The sequence below is a fragment of the Amblyomma mixtum genome, chromosome 7 (genome assembly GCF_055824585.1).
Source record: "Amblyomma mixtum isolate Tamu chromosome 7, ASM5582458v1, whole genome shotgun sequence".
NCBI lineage: Eukaryota > Metazoa > Arthropoda > Arachnida > Ixodida > Ixodidae > Amblyomma > Amblyomma mixtum.
Genome location: NC_143018.1, coordinates 144,579,706 through 144,588,123, shown reverse-complemented (window position 1 = coordinate 144,588,123; position 8,418 = coordinate 144,579,706). Strand labels below are relative to the sequence as shown.

At 44.3% G+C, this 8,418-nt stretch overlaps 1 pseudogene; it reads left to right on the top strand.

Annotated features, from left to right (window-relative positions):
• Positions 1-271: 271 nt before the first annotated feature.
• Positions 272-3,527, top strand: LOC149337772 (uncharacterized; annotated as a pseudogene).
• The last annotated feature ends 4,891 nt before the right edge of the window (positions 3,528-8,418 follow it).

Here is an 8,418-nt window from a genome sequence, read left to right as displayed (position 1 = left end):
GCGCGGCTCCGCTCGGTTGTCTCCCTCGATGTGCTCGCGCTTGCCCGGTCAAGCACAGACACGAACGCAGTATTGCAGTGAGCGTCTAGCTGCTGCCAGAGTCTTTCAGTCTGGTGTTGATTTCATTTGTTTTCGGTCCTCGCATGACTGTATCGGTTCCGTGTGGCCGTTCCTTGTGTGGCGTGCGTACCAGTGCTAGCTCACGAATGGAAAGCTCGCCTGGAGTTAATCGCTGAATGCCTGCCGTGTCGTGAGTGCAACTTCATGAAACATGGGCCGGTTCTGTGTTCCCGGGTGCCGCGGAAACTACCAGAATGGCCCGAAAGTACGTGTTTATTGCTTCCCAAGAGACGAAGCACGAAGCAAATCTTGGTTGCGAGCCATTCCACGGAAGGATTTCACACCTACAGTGCATTCGAGGGTAAGACTGAAATATTGCTTAGTAGGCGCTCGTAATTATCTTAGTTGTGAGCTTTCGTGATTGTTAAAGGCTGTGACTCCTGGAAAGGCATGCTGGCTTTATAGGCAATGATAGCACTTTAACTTATGTATTAATTATCGAGGAAGCATTTATTTCTGTGGATGTCCATTAGGCTTGCGATGCATTTGGTCAGGGATGTGAATATTTTCGCTGCCGAAGCTCAGACGAACGTCATTCTCATGTTTTAGCTCGTACAACTTGATGTTTGTCCTTCTTAGTATAAGTTTTCCTGTTTTGGCCTCCGCGCTGCTATTTTTTCTTGTTTGTGTGGCAAATGTGTAAAAGCTGTGCACTGTTACTTTTTCCTTAGTGTTTTACTTAGTGTTTTAGGCAATGGAGAGTCATGGCGAATGGCATTGCGTCATTTTCTCGTGCAGGTGTGTGAACAGCACTTCCACGCATGCGACTTCATTACGACGTTGTCTCACCAAGATGAATTGACAGGGAAGACAATAGAGGTGAAGCGTGATAGACTGCAGCTGAAGAATGATGCCGTGCCTTCTGTGTTTGCAAACTGTCCAAAATACTTGTCCTCAACGCCAGGACGGAGTGAATCGCCAGAGACAAAAAAAGCAAGAAGGGAAAACGCTGCTTTGCAGGAGGCTATGTGGAAGTCACTTGTGTCTAATGAACTTGAACAGAAAAAAAAACAAAGTTTCATCTTACGAAGACTTCAAACCTAAGCTGCCTGCGATCTGCAACACGAAATTCTGGACCGTTTCTTTCGATGAGCAGTGCGTTAGGTTCCTTCTCATCGAGAATGATCCTTCACCGAATGTGGAATGCGCCTTCGTAGTTCTCCCTGATCTGTCACTTTCTGTTTTCCTGAACGGAGAGAAGCTTCTGTCGCTTCCTTCGGGCAGGATTCTGCCAATTCAAGTATGTGACATCTCCAGCCTGTCCTTGCTGCTAGAGGAACTCGAGAAAGGCTTGTGCAACATACCTGAGGTGACGAAAGCGTCGAAACATACTAAAGTATTGCAGTTTGCCAGTTCACTGCTTGCAGACCTCATTGAGGACAGTGATACGATGAAAGAGCACTCTGCTTTGCTGAAATTTCTGGTTAAGTAGATAGATCTTCTCCTTGCGAAACAGCCTGTGTATAGCGCAGAGCTACTGGTATTCGCCAGTATTCTGAATTCAATTTCTCCTCACGCATATCACTTCACGAGAGCTGCATCAAGAATCATTCTGCCCCATCCTTCAACACTGCGCCGTGTCTGCTCAAATTACAAAGCTGACCCTCTTCTGGAGCAAAATCAACCGCATTCTCTCTCCTACATCCGAGAACGAGTCAAATCAATGAAAGACCACGAGACGACAGTGACCCTGATGATATATGAGATCCACATAAAACCATACTTCGACTACAAAGGGGGCACAATCGTAGGATAGTCTGCACATTCCACGGAACCAGCGACAACAGCCCATGTGTTCATGGTACAGTCACTCCTTTCTGCAAACAAGGATGTCATTCACATATTACCTGTGAGCAAACTGAGCGCAGAAATTTTGCACGAGCATGCTAAAAACATAATCATTAATGTTGATAAAATGGGGCTTAAAATTATCGCTGTGATAACCGACAACACTGCTCTGAACCGCAAGATGATGTGATTTGCTGCAAGTCCTCAGGTGAGCATTGTCTATCCCCATCCAGCCGATAACGCTCGCCCTCTTTTCTACGTGGTCGATCCTGTGCATCTGTTGAAGTGCATCAGGAACAATTGGATTAACCAGAAAAACCTTCGAACATGCCTCTATTTCCCTGAAATGGACTTGAGTGGAGCAATGCCTGAAGGGCATTGAAAGCTGCTTTTCGTATGAAAGCTGCTCCTTTCGCAGATGTGCGGCAGCTTTATTCTTCAGAGAAGAGGTCCCTTGTGAAGGCTGCTTACAGACTGAACGCAAAAGCCGTGAATACAACCGCAATGGAGCGGCAAAATGTAAAGCTCGTTCTCGACGTCATTTACCAGTTTGTGTCTAATTGCCTCAGAACACATGGTTCCGCATTCAAGATTCCTCAAGCTGAGTCGACCGCTCTCTTCATTGACATCATCCTCAAATGGTGGCAAATAGTCAATGTTAGGACCCCTTGCAAAGGCCAGAGGCTAAGGGACAGCATGCAAGACCCTGTAAGGTCTGTTGATGACACACAGTTAGCTTTCCTGAGTGGCATTGTCGACTGGTTGGACGCTTGGGCGAGAATCAACATCACCAGTGGCTCGTTGACGAAAGAGACACACAGTTCTTTGCGATTGACATGCTATTCCCTGGTAGAACTCTCGCGCTACTGCTTAGAAGAGCTTCACTTCAAGTACGTGCTGGTGGGCAAATTTCAGACGGATGCGCTAAAAGACCGGTTCGGCCGCTACCGCCAGCTGGCAGGATCACAGTACCACATTTCCGTGCGTCAGCTCTACGAATGTGAAAAGAAGCTTCGTCTTCAAAAACGTTTGACATTTCCATGTGAGGAAACAGAATGTGAAGACGTAAGTGAGGATCCTGTGGCGTGCAACTTTTCTGTGGCTGTCGGCGACGACGATATTACACGCGCCCACTCTGACATGGATGTTATTGTTTCTATTGCAGGATATGCTGCTCATGCTGCTTTAAAGAAGCTTTCACGTTCTGCTTGCTTCAGCACACTGGTCATTGAAAATCGAGAGATCGAAGCGGAAAACACTGCCATGATAGCTAACCTGTCAAGAGGAGGGCTGAAGTTTCCAGAGCCATGCACAGTTCACATGGTACTGATGACAAAATTACTTGCAGAGAAGTTGTCTTTCGGAGCAAACGCGGAAGATTTCCTCTCATGTAGGAATCAACGTGGTGTCGTGATTTCACAGACGATTTCCCTCCTGAAGATCATGACATTGAGAGATGTGAAAATGGCCACACTGCACAAAATCTCCTGCTCTTGGTGGTTCGCGTTGCAACCAACGTTGTTTTAAACAACTTTTGCAAACTGAGAAATTACGCCATACAAGACAATGCGCATAAGAAGGCTGCAGCCCGGAAAGCAGCAACGCTTAAAAAGAAGTAAGTTTTATTCCCGAAGCAATAAAAATGCTTTGCGAACACTTCATTGCTGGTGTCTCGTCGTTTGTTATTGTAGGAGTCAGACTAGCTGTACAAATACTCTTCAACAGGGCAACTTTATTGTGAGTATCATTATACCTGTGTGTGGAAGTTTTAAGCAAAACATAATACATAATAAAACTATCACAATGCGCAGTAGACAGTGTTGTTTTTTTTAACGTTCACAAACTTCTACTTTAAAAACTAGATATATGCATGTGCGGTCTGTGCAGATGGGTGTCACTGCACGGTAGACATCACGTACGTGACAGAGCGTAATGATTAGATGATTAATTGAAATTAACTAATCAATTTTTTATTATAATGACTAATATTATATTATGAAATTGGCGGCCGTATGCTAAATTCTTTGTTATAAAAAACGATTAGAAGCTCGGACGTCCTTGACAATAAGGTGTTGTGCAATAACAAAAATATATAAAGGTGATCAATGATAGCCTAAGGCGCGCACAAACTCGCGCATTTCTTTTCTACAGCAACGACAAAAATAAAAATGAAGGAATCACTTATAACTCAGCTAGCAACTTCTTAGCAGCTACGTGCGGCAGTACCCGAATAGTGCAGACGGGCGCGGCCGCGGCGCGCGGCCCCGCTGAAATCGCGGAGCACAGCGCCGGCACGGTCCCTTGGCGTGACGTCACGCGGCTGGTGGAGAGGCCTTAGTGTATTGAGAGGGTGTTGGACGAGCACGCTAACTACTACGCCATGCCAGCTCGATGGTTTGGAGTTAACAAAGGCGTGTCTAATGATACATATGTATCAGCAGCGCGAACACCACACAGGAAGAAGAAGGTAAAGAGGGCTGAACTTCCAACTTTTATTTGAGCAAAAACTGAACCCGCACTTTTATACACATACCAGGTAAAATACCACCAGGGGGGTAATCAAGGCGCGCAATCGAATTGGGACCAACACAATGTCCAGGGCATCAATATGATAACTACTATCGCACTATACAAAGACTTCCATGAAATGAAGCACAAATGACATGCGGAAAAACAAGACAATGTAAAAACAGGGTTGAGTGTGCGCAAATGGAAAAATGGAAAAACGGATTTGAGGGCGCGAATTTTGCTAAAAGCAAAAAAAAAACATGAGAAGGCGAGACACGGTAAAAACGTAAGCGATGCGAAGGGATGAGCGCCAACAATTAACACGGCTAGAACGAAAATGCAGTGTGCCCCTAAAAACCAGGTAAAATCAGGTAAAACCAGAGAGCAAGATGATTTCTTTTTCCGATAATGACATGGAAGGGGTGCTTACGCAACCTTCCTTGAGCCCTGAGATGTAGGTAGCTTCAATGATTTCGCGTGTTAGTTGGTTTTTATGTTTCTTTAAGACGGTTGCTTTCTTAAAATGAGGAATGCACTTCTTTTGGCTATCACATGCGCTGCAATGGGCGGGCAGGTTCCTCAACGGCGCCCCAGAAAGGTTAAAGGGTCAGTCTACTGAATTTTATCGACCATATTTTCTTTGCGGCAACCGATAGCTCTTTACTGAAATTACCGTTTAGCCAGCTGTGGTGCCAAGGAGTGCGGTAGAACATTTTAAAATAGAATTTATTAATGTGGTAACACATCTGTATGAGATGGTAGTCTCATCTGGCAACCATCTGGATTTCCGCCGCGCGGCGACAAACATGGCGGCACCCGTCGAAGCCGGACCTCTCGCTTCGGACTGAATTCTCGTTGTTGCTGCCTTTTTCAGTGCGTTCACTGGCCATAAATGGGGCGCCTGTCTTTCGCTTCGTCTCATCTCGCCTATAAGAAAACATATAAGAGATAAATTTGCTTTATTTTAATAATTAGAGTGACGATTCTGCTGCTCCTAGGCTTAAGTGGAGAGTCGGTTTGTTTACAGCAATGGTTCCCGTACTGACGACCAGATGGCGCCACTATAGGCTGAGTTTATTTTTGCGTCTCTGCTAGCATACGCTGAACTAAAAATGGGGATGTGCCTGCGTTTTGCGTACGTGTAACTATAAATATTCATGTGATTTACAGAAAAAGCGAGCGGTACGCCTTCTACAGTTTACTAGAACAAAACGTGCGTTTCTCTGACATTGGGGCATACAAATGGTACGTAGTATATTCACTTATGCTTCTACAAAAAAAGACTACCACTTTCTTGAACAAAATGAACGTTTGGGGTCGCCACCATGCTTTTTTACGCGACTTTTAACGCCGAAATAAAATATAAATTCCTGCCTAAACCGGGCGCAGACCCCTCGTTATTGATGTTATAGGGTGCCAACTACCAGAATATGCCATTATTTATACACTCATCTCGGTGAGTGACCCTTTAATGGAACATAGGAACGATCTAACTGGGGCGCCGTTGAGGAACCTGCCCGCCCATTGCAGCGCATGTGATAGCCAAAAGAAGTGCATTCCTCATTTTAAGAAAGCAACCGTCTTAAAGAAACATAAAAACCAACTAACACGCGAAATCATTGAAGCTACCTACATCTCAGGGCTCAAGGAAGGTTGCGTAAGCACCCCTTCCATCTCATTATCTGAAAAAGAAATCATTTTTCTCTCTGGTTTTACCTGATTTTACCTGGTTTTTAGGGGCACACTGCATTTTCGTTCTAGCCGTGTTAATTGTTGGCGCTCATCCCTTCGCATCGCTTACGTTTTTACCGTGTCTCGCCTTCTCATGTTTTTTTTTTTTTTGCTTTTAGCAAAATTCGCGCCCTCAAATCCGTTTTTCCATTTTTCCATTTGCGCACACTCAACCCTGTTTTTACATTGTCTTGTTTTTCCGCATGTCATTCGTGCTTCATTTCAGGGAAGTCTTTGTATAGTGCGATAGTAGTTATCATTTTGATGCCCTGGACATCGTGTTGGTCCCAATTCGGTTGCGCGCCTTGATTACCCCCCCTGGTGGGATTTTACCTGGTATGTGTATAAAAGTGCGGGTTCAGTTTTTGCTCAAATAAAAGTTGGAAGTTCAGCGTTCTTTACCTTCTACTCCTTCTTCTTCCTGTGTGGTGTTCGCGCTGCTGATACATATGGATCGCAACCAAATAGCCCGACAGATGGTGTTATTGGTGTCTAATGAATACGGTGTCTTCGTTCAATCTCGTCTTTCTCCCTTCCCTTACGGCGAGGCTCAGGTGTCCACCGAGATATGCGGCCCAGATACATTTTCTTTCCTCAAAAACCAGTTTACCGACGAGCAAGGCGTAAGCCGAATGGGCGATGGCGTTCTGTGAATTCCCTGGCAGCGTTGCAAGACGCTGTCGCGTTCCACTCAGAGGCGAAGCTTAACATATCAACCACACATCAATGACACAAGCAGCAACACCGCGCCTAAGGCTTTCGCCTCACCGTACTTTAGGTCAACAAAGTGCCCCCCTGAATTTTTGTTTCTTAATTAATCTACTGAATTACCGTAATTATCTGATGCTTTAATTAAAGACCGATTGATTGTTCTCATTATACAATCTTTTATCTCAATAAACCAATTTGTTTTTTGTTTTTCAAATTTGGCACCGTGATTGCTTTCCCGCCCACTGACTACATCGCCTTCCACCCTATTCAACCGTCCAATGGTTTTTGCTGATAATTAACAAATTAATCTGTGTTAATCAAACTTTTCGTACGTTTGATTATCGCTCACCAAATACATTTGAATTCATTTAAAAATATATTTTCACTCCTTTGGCTACTTTCCTTTTGTTTTGCCGTCCACGACTGTTTTTCTGTCCACTCACTATATCGACGTCCGCGCATTTTGACGTTTTTTTGTCATTTCGGCTGTAATTAATAAATAATCATCCTATCGATACATTTTTTTTGCGCACCATCCTCACACCGTCCTCTATGGATAAAAGCATTTGTTTGATGCCAATTCTTCTGAGAACGTCACAACTGCTGCGGGCACGTTATCTGGGCAAGTTCTTTGGACCCGTCTTGGTGACACGGCCCTGCCGACATAGCCTAGAAATGCTTTCGCTTTAATCACACACTAAAACGTTCAAAGAATAAAAAGAAAAGGCTCTATCGCCTCGTTAGACAAACTAACCTGTCTCAAGCATGGAAAAAGTACCGCTCCATTTATTAACTTTTTCACTCCGAAGCTGTAAAAAGTAAGCGATCATTCTTTGCAACTTTAGTCGCTGATATGTGGCTTAATAAAACTCGTCGATTGAGGAAGTTACTCTGTGCCTCATGATGGTTTGTTCGCGGCTGTTAGAGAACAACTGGAAGAATACGGGGAAGTAAAGTTTCAAAATGAAGTGGGGCTCACAGTAGAGAACTTTCTAGAACTCTTAGTGTTCTATCTTAATTCCACAGCTGTTTGTTTCGAAGAAAATTTTTTTGTGCAAAAACAAGGAATCTGTATAGGGTCGTCAGTTGCTCCAGTTTTGTGTGAAATTTTTCTGGCTTCATTTAATCGACGACTTGAATCCAGTTTGTGCGGAACAGCGGTCTCATGCATTTTTAGATACGTTGACGATTATCTTGTTCTTCTTGATGTACCGGCCCAGTGTGAATCAGATTCGCATATCGAAAATGTACTGACCGCTTTTAACTCGAAGTCAACGGCCCTGAAGTTCACGCATGAAAAGGCAGATCATGATTGTATACAGTTCTTGGATTTACAGATTTCCTTTACCAACAACCACGTCTGTTGGATGTATAAACCTCGCTCAAAGAAGTCTCTGTTAGCCTACGATAGCGCCCACTCCAAATTAGTAAAACGAGGAATATTTTCTCTTTGCATTAGGTCGGCCCTAGAAAAATCTTGTCCACACAAGATCAGTGAAAGCTTCCAGTATCAAATCAGAAGAGTTATGTCAGCAGGTTACCCATTGCAACTGGTCACCA